The sequence below is a fragment of the Zootoca vivipara genome, chromosome 11 (genome assembly GCF_965207765.1).
Source record: "Zootoca vivipara chromosome 11, rZooViv2.hap1.1, whole genome shotgun sequence".
Lineage (NCBI taxonomy): Eukaryota > Metazoa > Chordata > Lepidosauria > Squamata > Lacertidae > Zootoca > Zootoca vivipara.
This window is the reverse complement of record NC_142594.1, coordinates 6,680,614-6,696,180: the sequence shown is the minus strand read 5'-3', so window position 1 is coordinate 6,696,180 and position 15,567 is coordinate 6,680,614.

Sequence of the window (15,567 nt, the reverse complement as noted above, 5' to 3'; positions counted from 1 at the left end):
AGGGCCATAGGACAAATTTGCATTTAACCAATGGGGGGGGGGTTAATCAGTGGGGCTGAGACTGAAGAATACAGGACACTTACTGTATATTCCTGCATATAAGACTACTTTTAAACCCAGGAAAATCTTCTCAAAAGTCGGGGTTCGTCTTATACGCTGGGTCGTATTTCTTATACAGCGAGTATATCCCAAACTCTATATTTTAACTGGAAAAGTTGGGCGCCGTCTTATACGCCCAGTCGTCTTATATGCCAGAATATATGGTATTTATTTTTGAGCCATTTTGACTCCTGTGTATTATTGTAAAAGGGAATGAAAAATGAATTCTCAAAAGTTGGCGGGAAAGGGGCAAATTGCATTTCGGAGGGCCAAGCTTTGTCCCACAGGCTAGATAGGTAAAGGTAAAGGACCCCTGACCATTAGGTCCAGTCGTGACCGACTCTGGGGTTGCGCACTCATCTCGCATTATTGGCCGAGGGAGCCGGCGTATAGCTTCCAGGTCATGTGGCCAGCATGACAAAGCCGCTTCTGGCAAACCAGAGCAGCACATGGAAACGCCGTTTACCTTCCCGCTGTAGCGGTTCCTATTTATCTACTTGCATGTTGATGTGCTTTCGAACTGCTAGGTTGGCAGGAGCTGGGACCAAGCAACGGGAGCTCACCCCATCACAGGGATTCGAACCGCCGGCCTTCTGGTCAGCAAGCCCTAGGCTCAGTGGTTTAACCACAGCGCCACCTGGGTCCCTAGATAGATTCCTGAAAGAGAAAGCTATAGCATAGTTCACATAAACAATTCCATTTTTTAACATTTCTCCTCTAAAGTATGTCGCCTGACCGATTTTAAAGGACAACATGCAGAAGACTCCATGGAATACTGCAGTTGGTAGCAGTGTCCGGGCAGAAATCGGCAAAGAAAGAAAGAAAGAAAAGTCCAGGAAAATCCGGAAGTAAGGCAGCGCATGTCAGCAGTGTCATTTTTGCCGATTATCTATAATAATAGATCAAAAATGCTCAACAACTTTTCTGTCCAGATTTTCACTGTTTGGAATATGGCAACCCTACCTGTATTTGAATTCCCAGTTCATTATTCTGCCAAACCTTCCAGGTGCTGTCAGAAGAGTGCTTTGTTTAGTGCAGTGTTTCCCAACCTTGTGCCTCCAGATGTTTTCGGACTACAATTCCCATCATTCCTGACCACTGGTCTTGCTAGCTAGGGATGATGGGAGTTGTAGTCCCAAAACATCTGGAGGCACAAGGTTGGGAAACACTGCACTAAACAAAGCACTCTTCTGGTCTAGTGAATGAAAATGGAGAACACAAACGCCCCTTCCGCTTACAGGTTGGGTGGGGAGTTCCTGCGATACAGGAGTCCAGGTGCTAGTGGAAACCTTCTGTTTACCTGTAAAGCAGGAGTGAGGGACCTGTGGTTTTCAAGATGGTGCTGGAGTTTGGTAAATGTATCACAGCGGCATGCAGAAAGAAATAAGTCTGGTATGACTGCCGGTTGAAATGATAAAGGAAACTCCAAGTTTGCTCCCAACGGTTGGATCCCAGCTTCCCAGTCAGCATGAGCGATGGTCAGGGATAGTGGGAGCAGAGGCGTAGCAAGACCAGGTGGTACCCGGTGCAGTTTTTTTTTTGTCAACCCCCCCCCATGCGACTCTGGCGAAAAGTGAAAAACGCGAATTGCAAAAAATCTAGAGCTTACAGAACAAAACTGACTTCAGATATGAAATCAGCATTGAAAGAACATATAAGAACAGTTGAAAAATCTCATACAACAGCCAAAAAAAAAAATGTTCCCCAGGGGGGGGGCGCCGAGTGTCACCCCCCTCCAGGGTGGTACCCGGGGTGTCCCACCCGCCCCCATCGCCTCCCCTTGATTCTATGATTCTAAGTACTTTGATATATAAATATCACTCTTTCATCCAGGCCCAGCTGCTCCTATAAAACTAGATCCTGTTTGTATAATAAAAGCTGTTCTGTAATATTGTATATTGTGCAAATGTGGGTTTAAAAATAAATTTAAAAAAGAAAGCATCTAGTGTAATGCTAAATCCAGAGTAAAATGTTGTCTGTAAAAGCTGTTGAAGAACGTGTATCTTAAATCTTACAAATCTGCTAAGTAGAAGGCTCTAAACTTCAAATGTCAGCATAGCCAAACCATGACTGCTTTCCTCAAAATGAAGATGTGAAGATAGTTGTGGAATTCACCCCCCCGTGCATGTCTTCTTTTAAATCTAAACCATTCTGAAACATGGAAGCAGCAAGATGAGTAGGTTATTGCCAAAAGATATCGTTCAGTTAAGTCGGAGGCAGATAGCACCTGATAAGCCGCAATCAGCAAGGCCCTTTCTAAAGGATCGTGCTTTTCCGTAATAAATATTTGACTGTTACTTGCTTTGTGGAAGTGCTTTACATCTTCCTTCAAGTAAGCCCTTAAATTCCCTGTAGGCATCTTCATAGCTAGACTGCTCCTTCCCTGGCCCTGGCTTTGGGACAGCCCTGGGCACAACCATTTTCAGGATTGCATTTATGCTGCAATTGCACCGGAATTCAGGGGAAAGTGAAATATATTGAATATTGGGCACAACCCTAAGAATATCAAATTTGACAAAAGTAAAACAGGTTGGTTTCTACACCGAAAGGATTTGAACCTAGGCTTGAAATTGTGCAGAAAGTACTTGCTGGGTGCTCAGAAACCCAGAGTGGGTCTGAGCATCATATCCTGGGGACAGGAGAGAGACTTCAGTGCTTTAAATAGCTTCTCGCTCCTTCCCTTTATATACCGGTTTTCAAAAAAAAAAACAAGTTCTCACACAAGTGGTTTTCATTGCAAAATTGGGCAATCATTAAAATAATGTGAGTTGGTCCCAGGTTAAATGCATACAGCAGGGGTGGGGAACTGGATGTTAATCGGCAAAATGACATCAGCACACTCCAGCCCTGGCAATCAGCTGATTGTTGACACTTCAAAGCACAGGACTCACACAATGTGCTATGAAGTCTCACCAATCAGCTGATTGTCAACATCCCAGAAACCTGCTATCCAGCGCTTCTGAAGCCCACCCATCACCCGAGCATTGGGACTTTTGAAACGCCACTGATCAGGTGATGGGTGGTGCGCATACCTGCCAAGTTGCTGTCAGAGAAATAAGGGACCGGGCCGGAAATAGCAGACCGGAAGTAGCGCTGCCGCCATTTTGGAACTGGGCGGAGCATGCTCAGAAGTGACTTTTGATGCTGCTTTGCCCAGTTCCAAAATGGCCGCCGCGCCAGAAATCGCACTGCAGCCATTTTGGAACTGGGCAAAGCAGCATCAAAAGTCGCTTCTGAGCATGCTCCGCCCAGTTCCAAAATGGCCACCGCGCCAGAATAAACTGGGGGGGAAACAAAAAAAAAAATCTGTTTTTTCAGCTAGGAACAGCTGGAAAAACGGGGGGTTTCCCGGGGAATACGGGAGATTTGGCAGCTATGGTAGTGCGACGAACCCCCTGGCTGATGCTGCCAATAGATTATGAGCCGAAAGGGTACAGGGGTAAAGCAATCCCCACTCAATTCCTTAAGCCTTAAAATAAACCCCTCAATTCTGGGCTTCTCAGTAAAGAGAGTCTAATTCCAGCTTTCGTGGCCTGATCTCACAAACACTATTTGAATGAACAACCTCTTGCCTACAGAACAGGGACGCCCTCAACTCAGATCCTCACTATATAGGTCTGCCATATCACCCTGGCAAACTTGTGGCACTCTAGGTTTTCACCATACAGTACTGCCCTTCCTGTGTGACTCTAGGACACAAACTATCCCCTTTTCCTCAGGTAAGTTTTGCCCTTTTCTGAGTCTCCACCTCTGTGAGTTTTAATATACTGCTGGAATAACCAAGACGATAGATACTCTTTGGCACAAAAATAAGATGAATTTTATTTACTTGAGAACATAGGTTTTTCTTTTCGTAACGATGCATAAGTTTACAAGCTTAGTTACAGTTATACCTTAACTCTGTCCGACTTTAACTTCAAGTTATCCTAAGCCTAACCTAAACCACCACTATCCTGGCCCCACAACCTTCTTCTTCCCTCTTCGTCACCGCACTCCCCCTCTTCTAACTGCCAAAACGGTTATTCCCTCCTTTTTAAACTGGGCACCGTCCTGCCTCCTAAAGATGCGCTGTCAGTTAAACTGGAGGTGGATTAACTCTTTCTAATCCAGGGTGTAATAAATCTTCCATCCTGGGGCTAATCCGTTACAGGTGGCACTTCAGAAGCCCTTTGGGGCCCAGCCCAGTCACCTTCTTGCCTGACGGATGGTTAGGCCTGGCCTGGCCAAAGTGACCTGGCAGGCCAAATGGGGAAACCTAATTGGGGCTGTGGGCCTGAGGTTCCCCACTCCTGCTGTATAGGCTTGCAGCCCTAGTAATAAGCACCCTTGTTTAAATTCAGCTGATACCCAAGCAGGTCACTTGGCCTGATACTGCGGAGAAAAAAGTCTATAAAATGCTAAAACCCCTCATTATAGTGCCACAATATTTACTGGAGGTTGTTTTTTTTTTAAGAGTGTATTTAAAAGATTAAACTGAGCTGCCATCAGAGCTATTACTTTGCCAGGCTAAATGACCCACTTTGTGGTTTTAGCTATTGATCTTACGATGAAGAAGAACACAGCTGCAGAATGAAGATAGAGAGCTGGGTGAAGGAACCAAATGGTGTAAAATTAAAAGGGAAAGAAAGCAACCTTTACACACACACACACACACAATGATTAATATTCAGCAGACACTATAAGAATGGGGGGGGGCAGAATATAGAATTTAAAGGGTAAAAAAAAGTTAAAGGACCCCTGGATGGTTAAGTCCCGTCAAAGGTTACTGTGGGGTGTGACACTCATCTCACTTTCAGGCCGAGGGAGCCGGCTTTTGTCCACAGACACCTTTCCAGGTCATGTGGCCAGCATAACTAAACCATTTCTGGCACAACGGACCACAGTGGCGGAAACCAGAGTGCACAGAAATGTTGTTTACCTTCCTGCCATAGCGGTACCTATTTATCTACTTGCACTGGTGTGCTTTCAAACTACAGTGGTGCCTCGCAAGACGAATTTAATTCGTTCCGCGAGTCAATTCGTTTTGCGAAAAATTCGTCTTGCAAATCACGGTTTCCCATAGGAATGCATTGAAATTTCTTTTTTTGCCCATAGGAATGCATTAATTAAATTCCAATGCATTCCTATGGGAAACCGCGATTCACAAGTCGAATTTTTCGCAAAACGAATTCGTCTTGCGAGTCACCATCAGATCGCAAGACGCATTCGTCTTGCGAAAAATTCGTCTTGCAGGGCATTCGTCTTGCGAGGTACCACTATACTAGGTTGGCAGGAGCTGGGACAGAGCAACGGGAGCTCACCCCGTCACAGGGATCCAAACCACCAACCTTCTGATCGGCAAGCCCAAGAGGCTCAGTGGTTTAGACCACAGCGCCACCCGCGTCCCATTATAGAATTTAACACACAGGTGACAAACATTTGTTATTTGCTGTACAAGCATGCTAAGCAGATCCGTCTCCCCTTCTTGGGATGAACAAGACTGGCCACAAACCAACAAAATGTAGTCTGGACTACCACCCTGACAGGTGCATTTTTAACATGGAGGCAAGCCCCATTGTATTCATTGGGGCCAACTCCCAGAGAACCATTCATAAAATCACCCCTGAAACCCCATAGAAAACAATGGAATGGAGTTTAATCAAGACAAACTTCTGCTGGGTTATGTGCATCGTGTAAATCTTATATAGGGGTATGTAGTACTAACATTCTGGCCACTAATAATAACCCCAAGAGACCAGGCCAGGGCCCTATTTATTTTATCTTATTTTATTCATTATTTATTCATTAAATTTAAAATCACCCTTCATTCAATAATAATAATAATAATAATAATATCTTATTATTATCCTAGGGAACTAGGCAGAGGGCCTTCTCGGTGGTAACGCCTGCCCTGTGGAACGCCCTCCCAACAGATGTCAAAGAGGAAAACAACTACCAGACTTTTAGAAGACATCTGAAGGCAGCCCTGTTCAGGGAGGCTTTTAATGTTTAATAGATTATTGTGTTTTATTTTTCTGTTGGAAGCCGCCCAGAGTGGCTGGGGAAACCCAGCCAGATGGGCGGGGTATAAATAATAAATTATATTTTTATTATTATTATTTATTATTATTATTATTATTATTATTATTATTATTATTATTTATACCCCGCCCATCTGGCTGGGTTTCCCCAGCCACTCTGGGCGGCTTACAACAGAAAAATGAAATAAAAATAATCTATTAAACATTAAAAGCCTCCCTAAACAGGGCTGCCTTCAGATGTCTTCTAAATGTAGCTGTTTTTTTCTTTGACATCTGAGAAGGCCCTCTGCCTGGTTCCCTGCAACTTGGCTTCTCGCAACGAGGGAACTGCCAGAAGGCCCTCGGCGCTGGACCTCAGTGTCCGGGCAGAACGATGGGGAACGCTCACAGGGCAGTTTATATTATATAGTTAACTGAAAGTGATCATGGCATACACCGCAATGCACAGGTGTATTTTGAGGGATGGTAGGTTTTTTTAAATTAAAAAAAGGATTTAAAAGTCCCTCCTGTGAGGGAGTCCTCTCAGATGTTGACTAACGTGAATTTTGTCCTCATGACCTGCTGTATGAACTCAGCATGACTATTTTGGTTAATGGGATGTATAACCTGCAAAAGTATATCAAAGTCAATTGCTCATAGGGACTGAGAGCATTAACCCAGCTCCCATTAAGAGCAAATATTATAAACCTCCTGTGAACCCACAAAAACTTACAATAAGCATTTTCCATACTCCACCCTATCTCAGTGCTGAGTGAGTTTTTCTATCCAGACTAAAAATATAATTTTAAAGGGTGTCATGCCCCCTCTTTGGAACTTCCCAACCAAATATTTGGAAATATAAATCTTTTCTGTCCATTAAATATGTCTACAGAAACAAATCAGCTGACTCAAGGATTCTTAAGAGCCCAAAGAGGGGTGTCTACCAGTGATGAGCATTTCATATAAGAACAGCTGTTATAATTCTGAGGCAGGCAGAAATTCTTTCATTGAACTGTATATTACAAAGAGAGGTTGCGAGTCAGATCCTCATTCTTCTTGATCTATTGATTTGCTCAGTACATTACGCATGGGAAGGACATTCAGAATTGCAGATAGTGTGTGTTTTAGGGGAAGTGCAGCCCTTAAGAGGTCAAAAAAAGTAATTGGGAGGTAATACAATTGTGTGAGATTATATTAAAGACCGCAGTTATTCAGCTTGTTTCATTTGGTCATTAGCCACTGAACTGACTATCTATCTGGGCTGAAGTTGATTCAGTTATGTTAAGGCAGAAAATGGGAATTTCAGTGCTCTTCTGCTTCTGTTACCTCGAGTTCAAGTCACTTCTAATCTTGTAGGCATCGCCAGGTTCATTCAAGCCATTCCATCGACAAATCTTCTCAGTGTTTAAATCTTAAATATATTTATTTAGATGGAAAGAAGTGGTTCTTTTGAGCAATGCAGTTGCGGGGGGCCCAATCCAGAACGGGGGCAGGAGGACAAAGTGTCAGGCCCTCCACCCCGCACAACAGGTTCCCAATCCAGACTGGGCTCCCAGTGTCTACAATTTGCTGCTTTCTGGCCTCCCTCCAGCCTGTAACCTGTAAGGGGCCACAGTCAAGTAGGACAGAATCTGAGGGCCACATTCAGTCTAGATTCTAGACTCTCTAGAGGCTGGATATCACTTTTAGAAGATGTATTGATTTCAGTGGCGTAAATAAGTTGAAGCTTGTCATTCACAAACAATAGTAGCAGTAATAAGAAGCATTTATCGAGTACTGTACTTTAAGGTGTTCATAGTAATTCACATATATTATCTAATTAATCTTTACAACAACCCTCCTAAGTAGGTCAGTATTTTGTGTTCCCACATTGTAGAGCAGGCTTCCTCAACCTTCGGCCTTCCAGATGTTTTTGGCCTACAACTCCCATGATCCCTAGCTAGCAGGACCAGTGGTCAGGGATTCTGGGAGTTGTAGTCTCAAAACGTCTGGAGGGCCGAGGTTGAGGAAGCCTGTTGTAGAGGGTATGCTGAAGAACTTGAGTCTTGAGTCTTCTTTCTTGAGTCTTCTTTCTTCTCCTTTGGCGATCACTCATAGCTGAGTAAGATTGTCTTTCATGAACATGGTCTTAACAGTGAGTCAGTAACTGACTGCGGAGGCCAATTCTGGATCCACACATCCTTCCACAGTGGGGACGTTGGTTTCCGGGCGGGAGTTGATCACAGTGAGGGTTTGTCCTGAGTTCGAGCATCTTCAAAGTCCATGACACCTTTAGTAAAGGCTGTTCTCCAATTGGAGTGCTCACAGGCCTGTTGTCGGTGTTTATACTACATTTTTTTAGATTTGCCTTGAGAGAGTCTTTAAACCTCTTTTGTTGACCACCAGCATTACGCAAATCCATGATACCTGAGACTAGATATATTGCACTGCCTTTCCTATACCTCCAGCTTAAGTATTATAAATTTATATACAGTAGTTGTGCTCACTTAACAGATTCAAGGATTGCAGGATGCTGTACATAAAGATGTCAGGACCCATACAATATTAAAATTTAAAGAATAAAAATCAAAGCAATATAATAAACTGTCAAGGAGCAAACCAGAAAAATATTCAACCAGTTAACACAAATCAGTACAACAGATTTCCAAAGCCTAGGCCAATAAAACTGCCTTAACCTGGAGCCAAAATATTATAAGGTTGGCACCAGCCTTACTTTCTTCTGGAGGGTATTCCAAAGCCAGGACAGCACCACCAAGAAGGTCATCTCCATCATGGATACGTAACACACAGAGGAGGAGGAGGAGGAGGAGGAGGAGGAGGAGGAGGAGGAGGAGGAGTTTGGATTTGATATCCCGCTTTATCACTACCCTAAGGAGTTTCACTGTTTTTCCCCCATACAATTTTCCTTCGTTTCACTTATGAGCTACTCCTTGGGCCCTTCCATTCCTTATGCAAAATCCTTTTGCTTAAATGAGAAACCACACCACATATTCGCTCCAGTTTGAGACTTCTTCTTTTTCTGACACCCTCATAAATGACCCCTGGTTCACTGAACATTTTCAATCATTAAAGCGAGCTTTTGCCGGGGGGGGGGGGGGGGTCGCAGCCAGATACGAAGCAAGCCTGGAATGATTTATGCATACTTGCCAAAACCGTCTGCAACTGATGATCTTGCATATTTTTCAGGGGGAGGGGAGAGGGAGAAGAAAAACATGGCTTTCTGCACAGATTTTCAGCTGGGAAAGATGCACAGTGTCCAGCATGCATTAGAATGGTATTGGGGAAGTTGATTAGAATACCTCAGGGGATACACACGACTGAAGATGGTCCAGAGTTGTTGTTCCAGCACCCTGTTTCTAGAACTGAAGGCTTTTAAGCCTGAGCCTCAGAGTCCCACTCAGCATATTCAGGCGATCGGTCTTACATAAGGAAATGATCTACTAGCAAAAAGCACCTTGTCTCAAGCGTGCCCCTTTATTCATGTGGAGCCCTTATCCATACCTGCCAAGTTGCTGTCTGGGAAAGAAGGGACCGGGCCGGAAATAGCAGACCGGAAGTAGCACTGCTGCCATTTTGGAACTGGGTGGAGCATGCTCAGAAGTGACTTTTGATGCTGCTCCACCCAGTTCCAAAATGGCCACCGCGCCAGAATAAACCAGGGAAAAACAAAAAAAATCCATTTTTTCAGCTAGGAACAGCTGGGAAAACGGGGATTTCCCGGGGGAAACGGGAGAGTTGGCAGCTATGCCCTTATCTGGTGGTTGACCAAACCTGCACACTGCGGTGCCTCAACTCCCTAGGACTAAGTGCCATTCCGTAGCCTCCTCTAATTCAGAGATGTTACCCATGTTTTGGGAGGAAGGAACAACTGCCATTTCCCCTCTGATCAGCCTTACGGTCCCTCAACACGAGCTGCTCCTCTGTGACATTTGGCTTGGGGAGCTCTGAGTCACCCTCTAAGGAGGATTCCTCCTGCCCCAGGGGTGCAACTATTATCAAAACTAAGAATTATGTGAACTTGTTCAATCAGCATAATGATTCATCTGGGACACAGAACTCAGCATTTCTTTCTGCAGAACTTGAATATTTTAAGGACAAAGTGCGCTCAGTGAGGAGGTGAATAATAATAATAATAATAATAATAATAATAACAATACCTATATCTATATGGGTGCCTACTGAGAAGATCCATAAAAAAGCAACTGCAAGAAAAGGAATTATTGTGAAAATAAGACATATTTAGGGGGGAGCCATAGTCACTAGAGCCCAGCCAAATGGCTGTTGTTGTTCTTTAAATAAATTGAGCTCAGCACATCAACTTGAATGTATGCTGGAAAATATTATACATATAATAGTATAAAGGTTAAGGGGTCCCTGACCATCAGGTCCAGTCGTGTCCTACTCTGGGGTTGCGGTGCTCATCTCGCTCTATAGGCCGAGGGAGCCAGCGTTTGTCTGCAGACAGCTTCCGGGTCATGTGGCCAGCATGATAAAGCCGCTTCTGGGGAACCAGAGCAGCGCACAGAAACGGCGTTTACCTTCCTGCCGGAGCGGTCCCTATTTATCTACTTGCACTTTGATGTGCTTTCGAACTGCTAGGTGGGCAGGAGCTGGGACCGAGCAACAGGAGCTCACCCCATTGCAGGGATTCGAACCGCTGACCTTCTGATCAGCAAGCCCTAGACTCTGTGGTTCAACCCACAGCGCCACCTGGGTCCCTTTACACCTGGGTATACTATATAATAGTATAGATATAATAAAATTCAGGAGGCTACCCTTTCTTGCAACATAATTCCCCCCTACTGATTGTGAACTCTCAAAATTTGGATGATCCCTAAAAATTAGGGAGCCGATGGAATCCCTGATTAAAGTTACCAATTCAGCCAAGAGGAGCTGTGTACTATAAGCAGCCTTCTTGTGTGTACTCATTTGGGTACGCATTTGCATCTGCACTTCTCATTCTGTCCAGTCCTCTGAAGCAGCTGCATAAATATTTCCGTGTGTGTGCAATACACCGTCCCTTCCGAGGCCGTTACTTGTTGTGCAAGAGTAGCTGTGTACGACTAAAGCAGGATTGTGACTATTATCTTTAAACAAAACCGCATGATAATGGATAGGAAAGGGCAAGATGAACTTTGCAAATGGCATCCGTTTGACATCTACTGCTTTGCTTTTCGCTCTCCTCTGTATCCTTGCCTGGAGCCTCCGCCAAGGCGGGATTTTTGCAGCTTGACCATCAGTCATAGCTTTTCCTCCCCCAAACAGAGAAATCCGTCATCTCTTCGGTGTAAAAACAAATTCTCCCAGTGTGGCCACAAGCTGAGCTAACACGAGAAACATTTCCTACCAGCGTCCACGGAGGACGGACATTGTATTTCGTTTCAGCTCGGAGCGGTGAAATCTGCCCAGGGCTGGGAATCTCACCCTCCCGTTGGTACTGAGGAAGTGGCGTTGAAAGCCAAGCATTTGTCTTCAAGGGCAAGGATTGTATCTGAGCACCAAACATTTAGCTGTAAAAACGTATAAACTGTGTAAAGGAATGCTGTCAATGGAATGCGTTAAGCGAGAACAACAACATACAAATTTTCACTGTATTTGTAGATGTATGTCCAAATGCATACGTCAACGTCTTCTGTGGAAACCCTGGGAATTGGTGTCAATAATTAGGGATTCCTGATGCAGAAAGATGCAGAGACCAAGAAGAATGTGGTGGCGTTTGTGCCACTGTGCATATTAAATAAATAATAACAACAGTATCAGGAGAGAAATAAATCCAGTACCCAACCTAAGAATTTTACTTCCCCTAAAGGTAAAGGTAAAGGGACCCCTGACTATTTCGTCCAGTCGTGACCGACTCTGGGGTTGCGGCGCTCATCTCGCGTTATTGGCCGAGGGAGCCGGCGTGCAGCTTCCAGGTCATGTGGCCAGCATGACAAAGCCACTTCTGGTGAACCAGAGCAGCACATGGAAACACCGTTTACCTTCCCGCTGTAGCGGTACCTATTTATCTACTTGCACTTTGACGTGCTTTTGAACTGCTAGGTTGGCAGGAGCTGGGACCGAGCAACGGGAGCTCACCCCGTCGCAGGGATTCGAACCGCCGACCTTCTGACTGCCAAACCCTAGGCTCTGTGGTTTAACCCACAGCACCACCCGCATCCCTTCAAAGGTAAAGGTAAAGGGACCCCTGGCCGTTAGGTCCAGTCGCGGACGACTCTGGGGTTGCGGCACTCATCTTGTTTTACTGGCTTTACCGTACCCAACCTAAGAATTTTACTTCCCCTACACACACACAAAAGAAAGAAAGAAACTTCACAAACCTAGTTTGCACAAGGGGGACTGAAATAAGGTGACATGATAGAATTTTATAAAATTATGCAAGGCATGAAAAGAGAGAACAGTGGAGAGCTTTTCTCCTTTTCTCTTAACAGAAGAAGTTCCAGACAGCCAATGAAGTTGAATGTTGGAAGATTTGGGGCAGATAAATGACTGAACAACGGGACTGAACAATGGGAGCTCACCCCATTGCAGGGATTCAAACCGCCGACATTCTGATCGGCAAGCCCTAGGCTCTGTGGTTTAGACCACAGCACCACCCGCGTCCCTTCAGGGGTCCTTTACCTTTACCTTTTTACAGCAGGAACTAGATTTTCTACTGTAGGAATAAGCATGGGTATATGCAGGGAAGAAGTTTCACAGAGAAGAAGGATGTTTAAGTCTTTCCCAGACAGCCAGTTTTAATCTGCTACTTCTCTCTAAAACAGATTTCACCGCTTGATTGAGAAGCCAGATCTCCAAGCCAGACAGCCTGGATGAAGGATCTGGAGGGCTGTAGATGAAAAGCAACTGGGAGCAAGATTAAACCCACATACCACCTGCCACTTCTCCTCTGTAAACATCCTTCACTACCCCCACCCCCACCGCCTTGGCACTTCAGAATCCTGTGCCGGTATTATCCCCCCCCTCCCAACAGCTAGTTGTGTTCTCCTTCGAAAGGAGCTCAACATATAGGCCCACGTACGATGACACACTTGCCTCATATCTAACTGGCCAACCGAGAGGTTTCACCGTCCCTGTCCCACTCTGCGCACATGCTACGAAACGAACAAAATAAAGACCCATGCATTCTGGTCATTCCATGCATTCTGCAAACAGCCCATTTTAAACACACCCAACTGTCCAAAGGACAGGGCAGGACTCAAGATGGGTCTGTTTCAGCTTAAATCTGTCCCTGAACAATGTCCACGAATTAGCAAAGAGAAGCACAAAGAAATGAATAAACAATTGGGAAGGGCATGGGAGAGACGGAGAGCAGTAGACAGACATTTTAAACAATCCGGCTCCAGAACGGTTCCCCGGCCAACATCAATGCCTTAATAAATGCCTCTTTTGGAACACACTCAAACTAGCATAACACCAGAGGCGTACCTAGGGCTTGGTGAAACCAACCTCGCCAAGGGTGCGTGTGTACAAAAATCACCTATCGGACTATGGAGTGTACAGCGTATTTGTGTGTGGCAACACGATGCCACCGTCGCAGTGAGATCAAACATGGGAGAAGCTTCTCCTCTTTCTCACACCGCAGCACAAAGGCATGCAAATGTTTTTGCCCTTCTTCCTCGCCATCATTCCAGATGCTTTGAGTACAGTCGTACCTTGGATCCCAAACACCTTGGCTCCCGAACGCCACAAACCCAGAAGTGACTGTTCCGGTTTGGGAACTATTTTTGGAAGCCGAACATCCAACAGGGCTTCCGCGGCTTCTGATTGGCTGCAGGAGCTTCCTGCACCCAATCGGAAGCTGTGCTTTGGTTTCCGAATGTTTTGGAAGTTGAACAGACTTCTGGAATGGATTCCGTTTGACTCCCAAGGTACAACTGTACTTGGCTCGTGTAAAATGTAGTATTTTGTAATGTGCCTATTGCAATAAACCGGCCTGTCCTCTCAAGCTGCTTGGATAGGAGACCAGGGAATCTTAAGCAAGATGTCCTATAGCAGGCATCCCCAAACTGTGGCCCTCCAGATGTTTTAGCCTACAACTCCCATGATTCCTAGCTAACAGGACCAGTGGTCGGGGAAGATGGGAATTGTAGTCCAAAACATCTGGAGGGCCGAAGTTTGGGGATGCCTGTCCTATAGTCTGCATAAAAGGGAGACATGCCATGCAAATGGGATCACTGTCATGTGATCACTTGGTTATGACTATAAATATGGGAGAGGGAATGCTTCTTGTCAATGGGCCATCGTAAGTTGAAGAAAGCTGGAGTCAATGTGGTCAGAATGCAGAACTTTTCACATACCAACTGAAAACTCAAGTTGAATTCTAGTTTTCTCTGGATGGCTCTTCGGGAATCTACGTACAAGGTATGAATAAATATCCCCATGAACACATGGCAACTGGGCTCATTATCCCAGTGAGGCTGGTTTTCAAATGGGTAAAAGAACCCATGTGCTTCCAGTGTCTGTGAAGACTTCTTTTTAAGATTTATTATTTGAAAATTACATTTGGCAGTTTAGCCTCTCATATGATCTGACAGAGGTATCCCAAACTGCAGCCAACCACATTTATGAAACTAAAGAGACACCCAGCTGTAATATAGCAATGGCTGTATTTAAATTATTCCCATCTGGCTTAGCAAATGTCTATATCATAAATTGAACTTTGCCTAGACCTGATGATCAAATTTACATCCCAATTGAAAGCAGGAATTTTAAGAGTTGAAGAATAATGTGTAGATTTCCCATATCGGAAAATATTAGACCAAGTCAATACAATGAAAAGCTTTCCCCATCCTTTTCCTTGAAACTCTTCTCCAACTTAACCCAATTTCCTAAGTCATTTAGAGGCCCTTAAACAAAATGAAATCCTAATGATGTCGCTGCCATGAATAATTAATTGTACTTGCCCAATCTCTCCAACAAAATCCATTCTCATTAGATTAGAGGTTCTCTCAAGACACAAGAGTTCATGATGGCATTTTTACATCCTTCTTGTCTCTTACTTTTCTTTGTCTCTTCTTATCTACGTCTGTGATCAAGGATTCCATCACCTGCAGTCCTCTTAAGACCATTTGCATTGCCTGGCTTTGACATCTTTTAAGAAATTGCTGTTTAATTGAAAAGCTCTCTGGCTTTGCCCCCCCCCAAAAAAATGGCTGGTGTGTGTGTGTGTGTGTGTGTGTGTGTGTGTGTGTGTAGAAGAATTCTACAACTGCCAATCAGCCTAAGTGGATGAACATATGGCAGGGGTCTTATTTCTTTGATTAATTAACTTTATTTTTCTTTGCAAACCTCTTGGGATCAATACCCCTTCTCAGAATTTGGAAATCCAGCCGTACTCATGCCAAATGATCACAAACTGTGTTTGTGGGACAGGTGGTTTCCGTTTTATACGCGAGTCCGAAAAAAGGTAGGCTCTGAATGAAGACAAAACCGTCAGCTGGGCTCCTTATCAGGATGCAAGTGTAAC